Source organism: Scyliorhinus torazame, chromosome 10, assembly GCF_047496885.1.
Source record: "Scyliorhinus torazame isolate Kashiwa2021f chromosome 10, sScyTor2.1, whole genome shotgun sequence".
NCBI classification, from domain to species: domain Eukaryota; kingdom Metazoa; phylum Chordata; class Chondrichthyes; order Carcharhiniformes; family Scyliorhinidae; genus Scyliorhinus; species Scyliorhinus torazame.
In genome coordinates, this window is record NC_092716.1 from 81,337,555 (window position 1) to 81,357,622 (window position 20,068).

At 45.1% G+C, this 20,068-nt stretch overlaps 1 protein-coding gene and 1 pseudogene across 5 annotated transcripts in view; both read right to left on the reverse strand.

Annotated features, from left to right (window-relative positions):
* bcar1 (BCAR1 scaffold protein, Cas family member) overlaps nucleotides 1–20,068 on the reverse strand; it is a 361,830-nt gene that overhangs the window by 133,709 nt on the left and 208,053 nt on the right. The window lies entirely within an intron of this gene.
* On the reverse strand, nucleotides 13,887–13,962 carry LOC140384955 (U6 spliceosomal RNA; annotated as a pseudogene).

Sequence of the window (20,068 nt, forward strand, 5' to 3'; positions counted from 1 at the left end):
TCATAAATGTTGACAAGTATGTGCATCATAATGTGGGTGCCGACTCCTTCGCAAAGTGAGTCAGCCTGTTGAGTTATACATATTCCTGCACACAAAGTAATAGACAGGATCTTAGAGCAAAACCAAACAAGTTTTTCTTCTGACTTGGAATCATCCTTAACCATAGCTGAAAGGCTCTTTACAAGATGATGCTTGTCTGGTTTTGTACTGTCCATTTCCAAGAAATCTCACAATCTGCAGCTGAACTCCAGGTGCTTTAACTTTGATATTTCCATAGTTCAGGTTGTTGGTCTCCAACATCTGTGGCCTGGCTCAATTCTCCTCACATTTACTTTTTTTTATACATTTAGAGTACCCAAATCTTTTTTTCCAATTAAGGGGCAATTTAGCATGGCCAATCCACCTACCCTGCACATCTTTGGATTGTGAGTCCCACGCAGGCACGGGAAGAATGTACAAACTCCACGCGGACAGTGACCGGGGGCCGGGATCGAACCCGGGTCCTCGGCACTGTTAGGCAGCAGTGCTAACCACTGCACCACCATGCCACCCCGATCCTCGCATTTACATCACGGAAACAGTTTCCTCTGCCTTTGGCCCACAGTAGGCTACTGCAGAAAATACGGAAGCATGGGATTCAGGGAGATTTAGCAGTTTGGATCAGAAATTGGCTAGCTGGAAGAAGACAAAGGGTGGTGGTTGATGGGAAATGTTCAGACTGGAGTCCAGTTACTAGTGGTGTACCACAAGGATCTGTTTTGGGGCCACTGCTGTTTGTCATTTTTATAAATGACCTGGAGGAGGGCGTAGAAGGATGGGTGAGTAAATTTGCAGATGACACTAAAGTTGGTGGAGTTGTGGACAGTGTGGAAGGATGTTACAAGTTACAGAGGGACATAGATAAGCTGCAGCGCTGGGCTGCAAGGTGGCAAATGCAGTTTAATGCAGAAAAGTGTGAGGTGATTCATTTTGGAAGGAATAACAGGAAGACAGAGTACTGGGCTAATGGTAAGATTCTTGGCAGTGTGGATGAGCAGAGAGATCTCGGTGTCCATGCACATAGATACCTGAAAGTTGCCACTCAGGTTGAGAGGGTTGTTAAGAAGGCGTACGGTGTGTTAGCTTTTATTGGTAGAGGGATTGAGTTTCGGAGCAATGAGGTCATGTTGCAGCTGTACAAAACTCTGGTGCGGCCGCGTTTGGAGTATTGCGTGCAATTCTGGTCGCCGCATTATAGGAAGGATGTGGAAGCATTGGAAAGGATGCAGAGGAGATTTACCAGAATGTTGCCTGGTATCAGTATGGAGGGACGATCTTATGAGGAAAGGCTGAGGGACTTGAGGCTGTTTTCGTTAGAGAGAAGAAGGTTCAGAGGTGACTTAATTGAGGCATACAAGATGATCAGAGGATTGGATAGGGTGGACAGTGAGAGCCTTTTTACTCGGATGGTGATGTCTAGCACGAGGGGACATAGCTTTAAATTGAGGGGAGATAGATATAGGACAGATGTCAGAGGTAGGTCCTTTACTCAGAGAGTAGTAAGGGCGTGGAATGCCCTGACTGCAACAGTAGTGGACTCGCCAACAATAAGGGCATTCAAATGGTCATTGGATAGACATATGGACGATAAGGGAATAGTGTAGATGGGCTTTAGAGTTGTTTCACAGGTCGGAGCAACATCGAGGGCCGAAGGGCCTGTACTGCGCTGTAATGTTCTATGTTCTATGTTTGGCAGAATGAGGCTGTAAAAAAATGTCTTCACTGAAAAGGCAAACAATGATGCATTGTCTCTCAAAACCCAAACGACACAAACTAAAAAGGGTCTGACAAATTTCAACGTGAGAGCTTGCAACTGCCTCTGGACAATTTGCCTTTAAAGAAATTCTCGTATTGTCGACCTTCACTTACAGTGAACTGTGTTGACTTGAGAAGGAAAGATGACCGCTTTTGTACTGGTGTTAGTGGGGTGTTCACACGATCAGTTGCCAAGTGTAGACCCTGCCACTGGACAACCTAAAGTAAATCTGGTAGATTTACTGACACGGGCACGGAAACAACAACCACTAAAAATAAATGGTTCCTCTTCCCTGTTGGCTTGAGTATTCAGGGCCAGTGGCTACTGAAGACCCATTCTTTGCCAAGGTGATGCACAAACATTTCACTAACACCAACAGAAAAAAAACAGAATCATGTGACGATATTTTCATGACAGATGCTCCACCAACAAGTTACTCGCTGTCTGTCTAAACTGCAGGTAAACTGAACTCGGGATTGATAAATTGTGAGCTATGCTGTAGTGTCTTGGGTACAGTGGAGAATCACTAACTCCAGAATAAATCAGGAGTTGAATTTTAAATTGTGATATTCTGCACTAGCACACTGAACCATCCAATAGCTTAAAGCTGTGCTCTGTTCACGTCACCTAGAGACACTTAATTAAAATTCCTTCATGGGATGGGAGTGTCACTGGCAAGGCCAGCATTTGTTGCCCTTTCCCAAGTGTGCCTGACCTGAGTGGCTTGCTAGACCATTTCAGAGAGCAGTGAAGAGTTAATCACATTGCTGGGAGTCTGGAGTCACTTGTCGGCCAGACCAGTTAACTGAGACAGATTTCCATCCCGAAAGCCCAAATTAGTGAACCAGGTGGATTTTCACAACAATCAATGACAGTTTTATTAGTTGAATTTATATTTTACTGACTGCCATGATGGGATTTGAACCCATGCCCCCAGGTCTTAGCCTGGGCCTCTGGATTATTGGTCCAGTAACATTACCACTGCGCCACCATCTCAAAGCATTCTTTCAAGCCACAGGATAATCCTAGCCAGGCTCCATGTTTCTTGCGCCAGTATTCAGTTGCGGGCCTCGCATGGAAAACAGGAGACCAAACGCACCAAGAACAGCAAAACGTAATTTTGCTTTGAAAAATAAATAAATAAATAAAGCCCAGACGTTTGGAAACTGCCCTCGTCCCCTCCCAAAATAACTACAGTTATCAATCGCTCTTATTCCATCACTCATCATGGGGGTGTTTTGCTTCCTGGTGGCAGAGAGGCGGCCACCTAAAAATAAATAGAATTCCATTGCTTGTGATTTGTGTTTTGTGCATGTTGCCCCTCACCCTACCTGACTGGATACACAAGGCTAATCACAGGGTCAGTCAGTGGGGGGGAAGTATGCGGTAACACTACTTGTTAGTGAAGAACGATTACTTTACAAAATAATTTGGAGTATTTAAGCCCCTCATGATTTTGAATCCATTCAGGAGAGTGTCAGCACTCTCGCTTCCAGGTCAAAAGGCTGTGGGCTGAAGCCCTACCCCAGAACTTCAGACGTAATCGAGTCAAACGGAGGTCCCTTCTGCCCTCTCAGGTTATCGTGGAAGATCCCATGAAACAATTCAAAGAAGAAGCCAGGGGTGGTAACCGTGGCACCCTCATCAATATTTATTCTGCAGCCGGTATCACTAAAACAGATTAGCTGGTCATCATCTCTTTGCTATTAGTGGGAGATTGCTGTGGGCAAATTGGCTATCCCATTTCCTACATTACAACAATGACTACACGTCAAATGTACCTCATAGCAGTAAAGTGCTTTGGGAGATCCTGAAGTTGTGAAATGCACGATATAAATGCAAGTTTATTCTATTAAAACAAGAGAGGTGATTGTTCAGCTTTACCATATGTTCTCCTGATGGAAAGAATCCTGTACCTTGGGGGCAAATTTGAAATGTTTTCCCTGTATCTTTACTAACCTGTACATTTAATTAATTTAGGCCTGGGACAAACACCAAGGGTCAAGGTGATTCCTATAAACAATATATGTCAGCAGTGAGGGAAACAAAAGGTAATGGTCAGAAGATCAATCCTACCACTTCTCATCCAGTCCATTTATTCAGGGAGAACCCAAAAGTCAATATTCTTGCTGATGAGGAAAAGGTCAGCACGTGTGCCGATGAGCTTAAGCCATAATCCACAATAGGTGTGCCAGAACTGCACAGGAAAATGTATCGTAGATACTGTGGCCCAGAATTTCCATTGTGTTCTCTTAATCATCTGCTGCAACTTAAGATTAGTCAATACCTGAAGAAAGGAGTAAATGGTTGAAAACAACCATTTTCCAAACGGTTGTATCATGGAGTTTACAGAAATTTATAGCACAGAGGTTGCGCCAACCAAGAAAGAGCTAAAGTCCCAGTTTCCAGCTCTTGCTCCATGACCTTGTAGGTTACAGCACTTAGTGCAAATCCAACTTGGGAACCTCCCAGCCACTGATTTTGAAGTTCTGTGAGCCTGTACACGCACAGTAATGAGGTAATAACTAGATCATTTGTTTTAGTGATGCTGATTGAGGGAATTTTAACCAGGACAATCTTTTAAGTGCAATGAGATTTTCTGCCTTGACCACCCTCTCAGGCAGCGAGTTCCAGATCCCCACCACCCTCCGGGTGAAACAATTCTTCCCTCAGCTCCCCTCTAAATCTTTCTGCCAGTCACTTTTAAATCTATGTCCTTGGTTACCGAACTCTCTGCAAAGGGGAATTGGTCCTTCCTATCTGCACTCTCTCAGACCCTCATAATTTTATGTTCTTCAATGGAATCCCCTCAGCCTTCTCTGTTCCAAAGAAAACTGCTCCAGCCTTTCAAATCTTTCCTCAAAGCTATAATTCTACATTCTTACCACATGCTTGTAAACCTCGGCTTAACCTTTCTAAAGTGATCACATCCTTTCTGTAATGTGATGACCAGAACTGTACGCCTTGGCCCAACTAGCGTTTTATAAGGTACTAGCCTAACCTCTCTGCCTTATATTCTGTGCCTCAGCTAGTTAAGTAGGCTATCCTGTAGGCCTTCTTAAGCACCTTATTCACCTGGTATGTTATCTACAGGAATCTGTGGCTGTGCACTCCAAGGTCCCTTTGTTCCTCTGCATTTTTCAATATTCTTCTGTTTTTTGCATGTCCCTTGCCTTATCTGCCTTCTCAAATTAATTACTTCATTGTTCCCATGGATTGAATTATATCTGCCACCTGCGTGCCTGCCTGACCGGTCCATTGGTATCTTCCTGCAGTCTACAACTTTCTTCCTCACCATCAACCACGCAGCCAATTTCTGTACAAGCTGCAAACTTCTTAATCACACCTCCTGCTTTGAAGTCTAAATTATCGATATCTACCACGAAAAGCAAGAGGACGTTGAACTATCCCCTGCAGAATCCCAGCCTAAACAACCATCCAATGACAACCATCGACCAGTGTTAAGTGTCAGTCATGGCACAGTTACGCACACTCTCGCCTCGGAGTCAGAAGGTTTATGTCCCAGTCCTGACTTTAGCACAAAAATCAAGGTTGATGGTCCGGTGCAGTACTGAGAGGATGCTGGACTGCCAGAGGTGCCAGCTTTCAGATGGGAAGTTGAACTCGGGCCTAGCATGCCCTCCCATGGCGCTATTTCAAAGAGCAAGGAAATTATCCCAGATGTCCTGAACAATCCCGGATCCCTCAAAACAGGTTTACCGGTTATTGTAGTTTGCGAGAACTTGCCATGCACAAGTTAGTTGCCAGGCTTTGAACATTTCCTGCACTATACTTCAAAAGTATTTCATTGACTGTGAAGCACTTTGAGACCTCTGGTGGTCAGGAAAGGTGCTATGCAAATGCAAATTGTCTTCTACTTGCCCTTTGGCCCCAGCTGCTGAGCAATTCTTTAATCCAATTTGTCACTTTCCCTTGGATCCCATGGGCTTTTCTGACCAGTCTGTCATGTGAGAAATTGGCAAAAGTAAACTGCTAAAATCAAATGTAGACTATATCGTACACACTATTGTAATCAATCCTCCTCATGGTACAGTCAGACAAAGTCAGCATGGATTTACAAAAGGGAAATCATGCTTGACAAATCTACTGGAATTCTTTGAAGATATACCTAGTAGAGGTTTTTTTAAAACGCATTTTATTACAAACTTGTATCAAAGTACATTACAGCAAATAAACATCCCGGGAAACATACTTCCCAACAATCAGTTTGTACAGATTTTTCTCCTTTTTCACCCCCCCCACTCCCCATCACCCATCCCCCTGTGACGAACAGCTCCTCAAACACGGTCACAAGCATCCCCCACCTTTTCTCAAACTCTCCTGCTGAGCCCCGTAACTCATACTTTGTTGTTCTTTGTACTTTATCTTCTCTAACCGCAGGAAGTCATACAGGTCACCCAACCATGCTGCTACCCCTGGTGGCAATGCCGACCGCCACTCCAGCAAAATTTGTCGTCGTGCAATCAGAGAGGCGAAGGCCATGACATCGGCCTTCCTCCTCTCCATGAGCTCCGGCTTCTCTGAAACCCCAAATATCGCCACCAAAGAGTCTGGGTCCACTCCCACCCCACTATCCTGGCTAAGACCGCGAACACTTCCGCCCAGAATCTTCCCAATTTTTCACAACCCCAAAACATGTGCGCATGATTCGCTGGCCCCCGCCCACACCTCTCACACTCATCTGCTACCCCCTGAAAGAACCCACTCATTCTCGCCCGGGTCATATGCACCCTGTGCAACACCTTAAACTGTATCAGGCACATCCTTGTACAAGAGGTCGTCCCGTTTACCTTTCGCAGTGCCTCATTCCATGTCCCCATCTGATCTCCATTCCCAACTCCGCTTCCCATTTCTCCTTGATCTTCACCACCCGCTCGCCTCCCTGCTATAACTAGTAGAGTTGACCAGGGAGAACCCGCGGATATGGTTTATTTAGGCTTTCAAAAGGCTTTCAACAAGGTCTCACAATGCAGATTACTATGTAAAGTTAAAGAGCATGGGATTGTGGATAGTGTCTTGAGATGGATGAAAAGCTGGTTAGCAGACAGGAAGCAGAGAGATGGAATAAATGGGTCTTTTCCTGATTGGCAGACAGTGACTAGTGGGATACCGCGGGAATCTGTGCTCGGACCCCAACTGTTCACATTATACATTAATGATTTGGACGAGGGAACTAAATGTATTATCTCCAAATTCGCAGATGATAAAAAGTTGGGTGAGAGGGCGAGCTGAGAAGCAGATACAAAGATGCTTCAGCATGATTTGGACAGGCTGAGTGGGCATATGCATGGCAGATGCAGTATAATGTGGATAAATGGGAGGTTATCCACTTTGGTAGCAAAAATAGGAAGGCAGATTAATATTTGAATGGGTGTAAATTGAGAGGCGGATACTCGCGAGACCTTGGTGTCCTTGTGCATTAGGCTCTGAAAGTAAGTGTGCAGGCACAGAAGGCATTAAAGAAGGCAAATGGTATGTTGGCCTTCATAGTGAGAGGATTTGAGTATAGGGGTTAGGGATGTTTTACTGTAATTGTATAGGATGTTGGTGAGGCCACACATGGGGTACTATGTGCAGTTTTGGTGTCCTTATCTGAGGAGAATGTTCTTGCTATGGAGGGAGCACAGCAAAGGTTTACCAGGCTGATTCGTGAGGTGGCAGGAATGTCATATGAGGAGAGACTAAGTCGGTTAGGATCACATTCATTGGAGTTTAGACGTGTGAGAGGGGATCTCATAGAAACTTCTAAAATTCTAACAGGATTAAACAGGGTAGATTCAGAAAGACTGTTCCCGATGGTGGGGGTGTCCAAAACTAGAGGTCATAGTTTGAGGATAAATCTTCGAGGACTAAAGGTGAGGAGCAATTTCTTCACCCAGAATGGTGAATCTGTGGAATTCACTACCACAGAGAGAAGTTGAAGCCCAAACATTGTGTGATTAAGAAGGAATTAGATATAGCTCTTGGGGTTAAAGGATCCATAGACAATTTGGAGCTATTTAGACTTGTTTGGTCCTCTTTTAATTGGAAAAAGTGCGGCTGAGTGTCTGCTGGCAAAACTTAATATGAATGACGGATACCAGTCAATCCGAATCCCAATTAAAGTAAAGCCAAAATAAAAACAGCTTAAAAATGGCCCTTGTGTAACTTATTTGGCACTGAGCTGATTATTCATCCTGTAGATGGGACGCTTGAATTTGGACACAATTTATATTAGGCTCGTTCGTGCTTTACCTCGTGACCCCACAAAGGAGCAGGTAAAACCTGCCTGCTGAGGACAATCTAGTTCAGATCAAGTCAGTGAGGGTGGGATTCAAAGTCTTGTGATGGGAGTTCGGAGGTCCACAGCTGAAACCACCGAGTCAGGTCACTCTGAAACTTATTTCTCTGACTCAAATCTTTCTGTTTCAAGTCCAAAGTGATGAAAGTCAGACCCTGACCCATCACGACTGCTTCATGAGCGACACACACACAAACTCTCCTGTCAAAGGTGACTCTCTGCGTGTGGGCCTCTGGTTAGGCTGTCAACTCTTTCCTTGCTACCAAGTGATAGATTTAAGTCCTTATGAGGCATACTGCCATCACGCCAGTTCTGAATCATCCCAATCCACGCCACTGATTTACTGAATGGAATCTGGACACAGAAACACATTCCATCCTTTCGACTCAGGAAGCATTCAGTAACAGTCTGATATTTCACAGCGACATGCCTGCATGAAGAGCTCACTACAGAGCTTTTAAACAAAAGCATTTTGAGCACAATGCTTGAACCTTCACAGCCCTCGGCCCAATGATCCTCCATCTATTTTCACATCGGTCTCATTCATTGCAAATCAACCAATCCATGAATTGCTCCTGGGAATCAGAAATTAAAGTGTCTGGACAGTGTTGGTAAATAATCATTTTTAAAATGAGACAAACAACGAGGATGGGCTGGGTAGGGGGCAGGGGGCTGTGGTGATATGCATCACTGTAAATACACAAGGGGTTAATGTGAATATGCTACGACTAAGTAAACACTAGAGGGAGCACCGGAGATGTCATGACATGCAGACATACAGCTAATGAACACAGAATAGGACACAACCAATTGGCATTCAAGACACCCAGAGATGACACTACCAAAGGGGGCATTACACAACCCATATACAAGGACAGGGCACACATACTCTTTCTCTTTCCACAGGCGACACTTAGAGAGTAGGACAGGGGCAGATCAGAAGCATCACACCCACCACATGGCTTAGAGCAGACTGGTTAGTTGGACTGAGTTACTATAGCAAAATTAGCAGGAGAGTCAAACTCATAGAGAACTGTGCTAATGGTTCAATAAATCACATTGAACTTACTTCAAAGTCTGGAGTATCTTTTGGTCAAAGTTGCATCGAGTTGCAGCCTGTGTTATCCCAGAGTACATAACACATCAGGGGCAAGTAAAGAGGGAAAGATCGACCGATAGCTGAATGTTAAAAGATGAAACTTCATAAACAGAAAGTCTGAAAGCTCGATTAGAAACATTAAGCTTGGGGAGAGAAAACCAGGAAAGCCTTTGAGAAGCAATGCTGATCCAAACAAGAGATTGTGGTCTTTCAGGGGATGGGAATCATGAAATACACCTTTCAGGCTTTGTACATACTGTAAGGAATAGAGACCATTGGTTTAAAGCATATACAACATATGATTTGTCGCTGCCACAGATGAGTCCCATTTTCAAGGAAAATGTCAAGAGGATGAACCCAATTGAGGAACGAGTATCTGTCCACATCTTATCAACCACAGAGATGTTATCTATGTATTGGTTCAATGAAAGCTAATGAAGTACTGGAATTGTCGAAATTCACATCATCCATTACAACACAATGCTGACCTTGTAACTTTTTTCCCTTTCCTTGGTATATTGGAATTATCGTCTTTACAATGGATAAGCTGTTTTTCCAATGCTATATCCGCTCCAACACAAAGACTAGTCTATCTCCGCCTGAGTCCAATCGCCCATTTCCACCCCTGCGACAGTCCATCTGCTACTGAAATATCAGACTTGATTATTCCAATGCTTCTCTTGTCAATCTTCCATCCCCAATCGCCTAAACTACAGCTCATCCCAAGCTCTGCTATCCGTATCCTGACTCGCACCATTGCCCATGCGTCACCTTTCTTACTGGTGTTACAATCCCCTTGGAGACCAATAGCTTTTTAAAAAATAAATTTGAAGTATTTTTTTTCCAATTAAGAGGCAACTTAGCGTGGCCTATCCACCTAACCTGCACATCTTTGGGTTGTGGGATGGGACATATGCAGACACGGAGAGAATGTGCAAACTCCACATGGACAGTGGCCCGGGCCGGGATCAAACCCAGGTCCTCAGGGCCGTGAGGCAACAATGCTAACCACTGCGCCACCGTGCTGCCCCCGATAGCTTTTTAAAGAAAGTAATCCCCATGACACCAACAGAAAGAAAACTGCTGGGCAAAGCTTCACTTTTTAAATCCTTTACTGTAACAAACCAACTAAAACCCACATAATTTAAAAATGAATTTACAGATGAAGTGCATTTCAAATAAAAAGGTGAATTTCACTTTAAATAGTTGGCACAAAAATACGCTTCAGGTAGTTAAAGCACTCCCAAATAAACATGGTACCATATGCAAAATCAGAGTTTCCATCCCGAGAGAGAGGGTCTTTCACTGCACTCAATGGATTTGCCCCTCGCGTTGCTTTCAACAGCAGCCATATTCTATCGGAGGTCCCCAGATATAGTTAATGCCGACAAGGAGCATGTCTATAGACGCTCTCTCATTCGGGTCATGACAGGCCTCCCATGGCACAAAGGCTCCCTTTCACGATCTATTTGAAAAGTCTGGTTGGCTCGGGCAAAACTGAAACAACAGCAGTGGATCTGGCCCAATCTAAAATCCCCGAGTAATAATCTCGCCAAGGCCAGTCTTCCAATACCATACCCTCTTATTTACATAATAAAAAAGGCAACGGATTACAGCCCGGCGACCTACAGAATACTGGCCTGGGTTGAAGCAGCGGGTTTTAAACTCCTGCTACTCATTTCCCACTGGGTGAGCACCCGCCTACTCAATAGGCAAGTTCATATTCCACGAAGCTCAAGGAGAGATCTATTGACGATCCTTCGTGGCCATCGTAACATCCTGCTTTCCAGGTCTTCAGCTCTCAGTCCTTTGCAACTGTATTACACATAGAATAACAACAGCCCTTGCTCTATACTGAAAGCCCTGTTTCACCATCACGGCCTGTTCTGAACTGCAGGTTGAGAAGTTGTATTTCCTGCTTACCGCCAAATAGAAAACTGAACCATTCATAGAAGTTTTTACTTGTACCCAGCCACACAAATTCAGCGTTCAGAACCTTTGGCACAAGACAAGCTGGAAGCCAAACGCACTGCAATTAGCTTCCTATTTACCCTCTGCTATTTAGCTTTTCATCCCCATGGTAACTTCAGAGCACATGGGCATTCCTTGGGCATTACTTCCACCTAGGAAGTCGACTTACACTTCTTTCCGAATACTCCCCACTTTCACTTTGGAATCAAAGGGGACATCACACAAAAAGAAAATACATGCTTTTTCTAAAGCACATGGTCACGCTGACCTAGGCTTGCAATATTCTAATGTCTGAATACAAAATTCTCACCTTTGTGTTTAAACTGCTTCATGCCTCACCTTTCCCCACTTCCTTCAGTCCTACAACCGCATCCCGCCAACGCCAAATTGAACTCTCCTTTCCTCTGCATTTGCCTAAAGCAATCCCTCCATCCCGAAACTGGAGGATGTGGCTTCAGCTGCCCAAGGCCCAGAGTCTAGAATTTCTTCCCTGAATCCTACTCCACATTCCCTCCTTCTCCTACTTAACATACACCAGGTTTTTGGTCACCTCTCCCTAATACATTCTAATCCGGTATGATTTTGCCTCGATGACGCCCCTGCGAAGCATCTGCAGCTTTTTCTGCAGTTAAAGGTGTAGCAAGTTGCTGTAGGTACAATTACTGATCGGCAAGAAGCGATTGTAAGAAAACCCAAATCCACGCAAAACTGCTGCTTTGTGCTACAATTTAATGGACATTCTTTTCACCAAAATAAACTCCAGCTCCCTCTCATTAATTCAATGAATACAAAAAGCCTGAGGATAGACTTCTTTTCTAAAATTAAATCTGTTAAAAATGCATGTAGCAGGCATTACAATGAGAACAATGCCATCAGGGTTACCATGAGGTCCTGCACAAAAGAAATATGAAAGCAATTTGCATCCCCAATTCCCCTGTCCCTTTTGGCATGACGTGCCAGCAGCAATCACAGTTACGCAGAAACTAGTAACAGAAATAGTTTCTTTAGAGATTTCTGGTATGTTGAGATTTTGGCAAATGTTACATCGACTATTCCAAACTGGGAACCATTCAATTTTTCTGTATATTTACGGGTGGCACGGTAGTTAGCACAGTTGCTTCACAGCTCCAGGGTCCCAGGTTCGATTCCCGGCTTGGGTCACAGTCTGTGCGGAGTCTGCACGTTCTCCCAGTGTCTGCGTGGGTTTCCTCCAGGTGCTCCGATTTCCTCCCACAGTCCAAAGATGTGCAGGTTAGGTGGATTGGCCATGATAAATTGCCCTTAGGTTAGGTGGGGTTGCTGGGTTACTGGATAGGGTGGAGGTGTGGGCTTAAGTAGGGTGCTCTTTCCAAGGGCCGGTGCAGACTCGACGGGCCAAATGACCTCCTTCTGCCCTGTAGTTTCTATGAATCCCATAATTCCTTGAGACAAGCCAAAGCACCATCTTGTTTCACATAGATTGAAAAGAAAACATTTACATGATCGACTAAGACTAGGGGCTAGTCTGCCTCAGGAGGTGAGATAGCATTATCTTACTCATAGGCAAAGAGAAAACAAACTGATAAACACTGTATGGGGATCTACAGCATTAGCACCTCAGGTTGCAACTCCCTTCAGTCCAGGTTTATTGAATTAGGTTAGGTATCTGGCAATAGTTCTATAATTATCCACAGTGATCAACAAGCACAGTTACTCCTAGCTACAACGCAAATAAAAATCTGCCCCAGCTTGTACCTGGTGGTAGTGGACACGTTGGATTTTGCAAATGTTATCTTACAAGGTAAGATTTGGCATCAAACACATACTCCTATCAGCCCGAGGCAGAGAATCATAAAGATACAAAACCACAGGCTGCTATGCAGCTCATTTGAAATTTTAAACTATTCGAATGCTGTTGTTCGAGTAATTCCAACACAACTCAAGGGAAAAGCGGGTATGCTAAGGAGGTCACAACATATATTTTGAACACCAAGGGTCGTGGCCCATTTTGCTAGTTGATGCAAGCTATTAACTAAAAAGGCACCTTTTCATGGCAGGAATGCAGTCGCTGACTGGCACACGGCTCTCCCTCCATTACCTGCACTCCAGAGTGTAAGACAAACCCAAGTCGTAGGAAGCAACAGCATTATGTGGGTCTCTGATTCTGCCACTGTGCTCAGAACCCCAGCTAGAGCAACGTAAGCTCATTGTCCATGTTTGTCTCGCTGGAATTCAGCAGTAGAAAGGAGCCCTGTGCAGCAATGAGGGCTAGTTGCCAAGTCCAAGCATGGGATACCAGCACATAAACATTGCCCTACCAAAAACTAGTGTACAATAAAAATGCCTTTATGCACTTCTGTTTGATTCCATACAGACATGGAATTCACCTGCCTTATTAAAATATATGTTTTTATTCATTGGCCAGCATTCATTGAACTGAGTGGCTTGCTTGAGGGCATTTTAAGAGGCAACATAGTGCTGTGGATCTGGAGTCACATGGTAAGGATGGCAGGTTTCTTTCTCTAAAGGACATTAGTGAAGCAGATGGGTTTTTACGCCAATTGACAAGGGCTTTATGGTCATTAGACTTTTAATTCCAAATTTTTATTGAATTCAAATTTTGTCATCTTCCGTGGTGGGATTTAAACCCAGATTCCCGGATTTCCAGAGCATTTCCGTATTCCTACTCTATATCTCTGGATTACTAATCTAGTGTAAATACCACTGTGCCACAGCCTCCCTCATCCTTGCGCCAGGGCTATGCTAATCTTCTCTGTATCGTTCCAATTTTAGTATATGAGCTGCCGAAACGAGCACCCGAAACGAGCACACACAGCCTCCCTCATAATACAGGAACAGGAGTTGGACATTCCACCCTCAAGCCAGTCCACCCATTCAATTAGGTCATTTCTGATCTGTACCTCAATTCTATTTATCCACCATCAGTCTATATCCCTCAATTATCCCTTTCCAACAAAAATCTGCTATACCGAGTCTTGAAAACTTCAATATCCATAAACCATTTGGGAGAGGGCATTCCAGACTTCTACTCGCCTTTGTATGATATACTGAATTTAAAAGCACTTACCTTTGCAGGAGCAGCCCTTTGGATTTCGGCGGCAGCGGTGCGCAGGGGCCTTCTGGGAGGTGAGTAGTTAGTTTAAAAGCACTTACCTTTACAGGAGCAGCCCTTTGGATTTCGGCGGGAACCGGAAGTTCGACCTCTGGCAAGTGCCCCCCCCCCATAAATTCTGGTGGAGAGGAAACCCGAGACACTACACGTGTAGTGTCTCCCACCCGCCCTCCTCCTCTAACCTAATAATAAGACCCATTGGTGTAAGGTAAGTGCCATATTATATTATATATTATTAGCATTGTGCAGGTCAAGGATTGGAGGTGGAGGAGCAGTCTCTGTCAGCGAGGGAACCTGAGAACATCTCAGAAGGTAAGCAAGTGATTTTTACTTTTATACCTGTTTTTCAAATTGTGTGTGTCGGGGGGAAACTGAAGTGACATCACAGAAAAGCTGTGACCTGAGTGGCTGGTTGGGATTCTAACCTAAATTTTTTTGAGTATTTGGGATCTAATTAAACATAATAACTTAATTATAATTTAGAGGATATCTAAGCCAGAGATCGGAGAATATTATAGTTAGCTATCGCATTTCTATTAGAAATCTAGTGCTAGGAAACAGATAGTTGACAGTAACTTTGAAATTTAAAAAAAGTATTAAAAAAAAAAAAAAAGACAAATTTTAATTTTAATTAATTGACGCAATGTCAGTTAGAGGGGTGCTGTGCTCTGACTGTGAGATGTGGCAGGTCCGGGAGGCTTCCAGTGTCCCGGATGGCTTCATCTGCAGAAAGTGCACCCAACTGCAGCTCCTCACAGACCGCATGGTTCGGTTGGAGCAGCAATTGGATGCACTTAGGAGCATGCAGGTGGCGGAAAGCGTCATAGATCGCAGTTATGTAAGTGTGGTCACACCCAAGGTGCAGGCAGAGAAATGGGTGACCACCAGAAAGGGCAGGCAGTCAGTGCAGGAATCCCCTGTGGTTGTCCCCCTCTCGAACAGATATACCCCTTTGGATACTGTCGGGGGGGATAGCCTATCAGGGGAAAACAGCAGCAGCCAGAGCAGTGGCACCACGGCTGGCTCTGATGTTCAGAAGGGAGGGTCAAAGCGCAGAAGAGTAATAGTTATAGGGGACTCTATAGTCAGGGGCACAGATAGGCGCTTCTGTGGACGTGAAAGAGACTCCAGGATGGTATGTTGCCTCCCTGGTGCCAGGGTCCAGGATGTCTCCGAACGGGTAGAGGGAATCCTGAAGGGGGAGGGCAAACAGGCAGAGGTCGTTGTACATATTGGTACTAACGACATAGGCAGGAAGGGGCATGAGGTCCTGCAGCAGGAGTTCAGGGAGCTAGGCAGAAAGTTAAAAGACAGGACCTCGAGGGTTGTAATCTCGGGATTACTCCCTGTGCCACGTGCCAGTGAGGCTAGAAATAGGAAGATAGAGCAGACAAACACGTGGCTAAACAGCTGGTGTAGGAGGGAGGGTTTCTGTTATCTGGACCACTGGGAGCTCTTCCGGGGCAGGTGTGACCTGTATAAGATGGACGGGTTGCATCTAAACCGGAGAGGCATAAATATCCTGGCCGCGAGGTTTGCTAGTGTCACACGGGAGGGTTTAAACTAGTATGGCAGGGGGGTGGGCACGGGAGCAATAGGTCAGAAGGTGAGAGCATTGAGGGAGAACTAGGGAATAGGGACAGTGTGGCTCTGAGGCAGCGCAGACGGGGAGAAGTTGCTGAACACAGCGGGTCTGGTGGCCTGAAGTGCATATGTTTTAATGCAAGGAGCATTACGGGTAAGGCAGATGAACTTAGAGCTTGGATTACTACTTGGAACTATGATGTTGTTGCCATTACAGAGACCTGGTTGAGGGAAGGGCAGGATTGGCAGCTAAACGTTCCAGGATTTAGATGTTTCAGGCGGGATAGAGGGGGATGTAAAAGGGGAGGCGGAGTTGCGCTACTTGTTCAGGAGAGTATCACAGCTATACAGCGAGAGGACACCTCAGAGGGCAGTGAGGCTATATGGGTAGAGATCAGGAATAAGAAGGGTGCAGTCACAATGTTGGGGGTATACTACAGGCCTCCCAACAGCCAGCGGGAGATAGAGGAGCAGATAGGTAGACAGATTTTGGAAAAGAGTAAAAACAACAGGGTTGTGGTGATGGGAGACTTCAACTTCCCCAATATTGACTGGGACTCACTTAGTGCCAGGGGCTTAGACGGGGCAGAGTTTGTAAGGAGCATCCAGGAGGGCTTCTTAAAACAATATGTAAACAGTCCAACTAGGGAAGGGGCGGTACTGGACCTGGTATTGGGGAATGAGCCCGGCCAGGTGGTAGATGTTTCAGTAGGGGAGCATTTCGGTAACAGTGACCACAATTCAGTAAGTTTTAAAGTACTGGTGGACAAGGATAAGAGTGGTCCGAGGATGAATGTGCTAAATTGGGGGAAAGCTAATTATAACAATATTAGGCGGGAACTGAAGAACATAGATTGGGGGCGGATGTTTGAGGGCAAATCAACATCTGACATGTGGGAGGCTTTCAAGTGTCAGTTGAAAGGAATACAGGACAGGCATGTTCCTGTGAGGAAGAAAGATAAATACGGCAATTTTCGGGAACCTTGGATGACGAGTGATATTGTAGGCCTCGTCAAAAAGAAAAAGGAGGCATTTGTCAGGGCTAAAAGGCTGGGAACAGACGAAGCCTGTGTGGCATATAAGGAAAGTAGGAAGGAACTTAAGCAAGGAGTCAGGAGGGCTAGAAGGGGTCATGAAAAGGCATTGGCAAATAGGGTTAAGGAAAATCCCAAGGCTTTTTACACTTACATAAAAAGTAAGAGGGTAGCCAGGGAAAGGGTTGGCCCACTGAAGGATAGGCAAGGGAATCTATGTGTGGAGCCAGAGGAAATGGGCGAGGTACTAAATGAATACTTTGCATCAGTATTCACCAAAGAGAAGGAATTGGTAGATGTTGAGTCTGGAGAAGGGGGTGTAGATAGCCTGGGTCACATTGTGATCCAAAAAGACGAGGTGTTGGGTGTCTTAAAAAATATTAAGGTAGATAAGTCCCCAGGGCCGGATGGGATCTACCCCAGAATACTGAAGGAGGCTGGAGAGGAAATTGCTGAGGCCTTGACAAAAATCTTTGGATCCTCGCTGTCTTCAGGGGATGTCCCGGAGGACTGGAGAATAGCCAATGTTGTTCCTCTGTTTAAGAAGGGTGGCAGGGATAATCCCGGGAACTACAGGCCGGTGAGCCTTACTTCAGTGGTAGGGAAATTACTGGAGAGAATTCTTCGAGACAGGATCTACTCCCATTTGGAAGCAAATGGACGTATTAGTGAGAGGCAGCACGGTTTTGTGAAGGGAAGGTCGTGTCTCACTAACTTGATAGAGTTTTTCGAGGAGGTCACTAAGATGATTGATGCAGGTAGGGCAGTAGATGTTGTCTATATGGACTTCAGTAAGGCCTTTGACAAGGTCCCTCATGGTAGACTAGTACAAAAGGTGAAGTCACACGGGATCAGGGGTGAACTGGCAAGGTGGATACAGAACTGGCTAGGCCATAGAAGGCAGAGGGTAGCAATGGAGGGATGCTTTTCTAATTGGAGGGCTGTGACCAGTGGTGTTCCACAGGGATCAGTGCTGGGACCTTTGCTCTTTGTAGTATATATAAATGATTTGGAGGAAAATGTAACTGGTCTGATTAGTAAGTTTGCAGACGACACAAAGGTTGGTGGAATTGCGGATAGCGATGAGGACTGTCTGAGGATACAGCAGGATTTAGATTGTCTGGAGACTTGGGCGGAGAGATGGCAGATGGAGTTTAACCTGGACAAATGTGAGGTAATGCATTTTGGAAGGGCTAATGCAGGTAGGGAATATACAGTGAATGGTAGAACCCTCAAGAGTATTGAAAGTCAAAGAGATCTAGGAGTACAGGTCCACAGATCACTGAAAGGGGCTACACAGGTGGAGAAGGTAGTCAAGAAGGCATACGGCATGCTTGCCTTCATTGGCCGGGGCATTGAGTATAAGAATTGGCAAGTCATGTTGCAGCTGTATAGAACCTTAGTTAGGCCACACTTGGAGTATAGTGTTCAATTCTGGTCGCCACACTACCAGAAGGATGTGGAGGCTTTAGAGAGGGTGCAGAAGAGATTTACCAGAATGTTGCCTGGTATGGAGGGCATAAGCTATGAGGAGCGATTGAATAAACTCGGTTTGTTCTCACTGGAACGAAGGAGGTTGAGGGGCGACCTGATAGAGGTATACAAAATTATGAGGGGCATAGACAGAGTGGATAGTCAGAGGCTTTTCCCCAGGGTAGAGGGGTCAATTACTAGGGGGCATAGGTTTAAGGTGAGAGGGGCAAAGTTTAGAGTAGATGTACGAGGCAAGTTTTTTACGCAGAGGGTAGTGGGTGCCTGGAACTCACTACCGGAGGAGGTAGTGGAGGCAGGGACGATAGGGACATTTAAGGGGCATCTTGACAAATATATGAATAGGATGGGAATAGAAGGATACGGACCCAGGAAGTGTAGAAGATTGTAGTTTAGTCGGGCAGTATGGTCGGCACGGGCTTGGAGGGCCGAAGGGCCTGTTCCTGTGCTGTACATTTCTTTGTTCTTTGTTCTTTGTTCTTTGAAATACTTCCTGATTTCACTCCCTCAAGGCCCAACTTTAACATTGTTGTCCAATGTTCCTGGATTTGTCCAACAGAAGAAATGATTTATTTCCATCGACTCTACTGAATTCCTTTATCATTTCAAATAACTCTTCAATTGTCTAAACTCAAAAGGATGCAAGTTTATACACTCTCCTTATAATTGATCCCTTCAACAATATTATTCTGCTGCCTGCCTTAAATCACAGCAAGTTCCATTCCCCCATCACCCCGGTACTCTCTTGGCCTACACTGGCTCCAAGTCAAGCAACATCTTGATTATAAACTGCTCATCCTGGTTTTCAAATCTCTCCATGGCCTTGGCCCTCCCTATCTTGAGAATCTCCTTCAGCCCCACAACCCTTTGTGGAATCTGTATGCCTCTAAATCTGCCTTCTTGTGTATCCCCACTTTTAATTGCTCCACCATTGGTAGGCGTGCCTCAGTTGTCTAGACCCCCAAACTCTGGAATTCCTTCCCTATACCTCTCTGCCTCTCCACCCTCACTTCCCTCCTTTAAGACACACTTGATTGAGCTTTAGATCATCCAACCTAATATCTCCTTATGTGGCTCAGTGTCATTTTGTTTTATAATGCTCCTGTGAAGCGCTTTGGGCCATTTCACTGTGTTAAAGGCACTTCATAAGTTGTTGTTGGTGTTACTCTGTGTTCTATTATAACATGCCACCTGTTGCCAATACCACATCATCAAGCAAAATCCTTAGATTTGCATTTTGTGTAAACTCTGCTTTTGTGTATAAGGACGCCCTTCAATGAGTTTATCGAGTCATTTGCTGTACCACAGACATAAGGAAGGTTTAGTTTCCAGTGTATACTGATCTCCTGCCCTTCCCACCCGTTAGCCAATGGCATTCTTGACAGAGTTTGCTGGGAGGCCTCCGTGGATGGTAGGTTTCCCGCCTTCCACTGGTTTAGTACCTATGGACGGGAAGGTCACTGGCTCGACCTGCCATTCCAGACTTGACCAGAGCCACACAGACAGGCAGTGGGATCTCCAACCTGTAAGTAGCCATTGTCCCAGATGACCACAGGCTGCTTTCCCTTTTGAGGGGGAGAGCTGACTGGTGGTGCTTTAACCCGAGGATTAATACCTCAGGATTATGAGTTTAACACCTCAGGCGAGGGGCAATGTTGAGAAGGCAGGGCCTTGATGAATA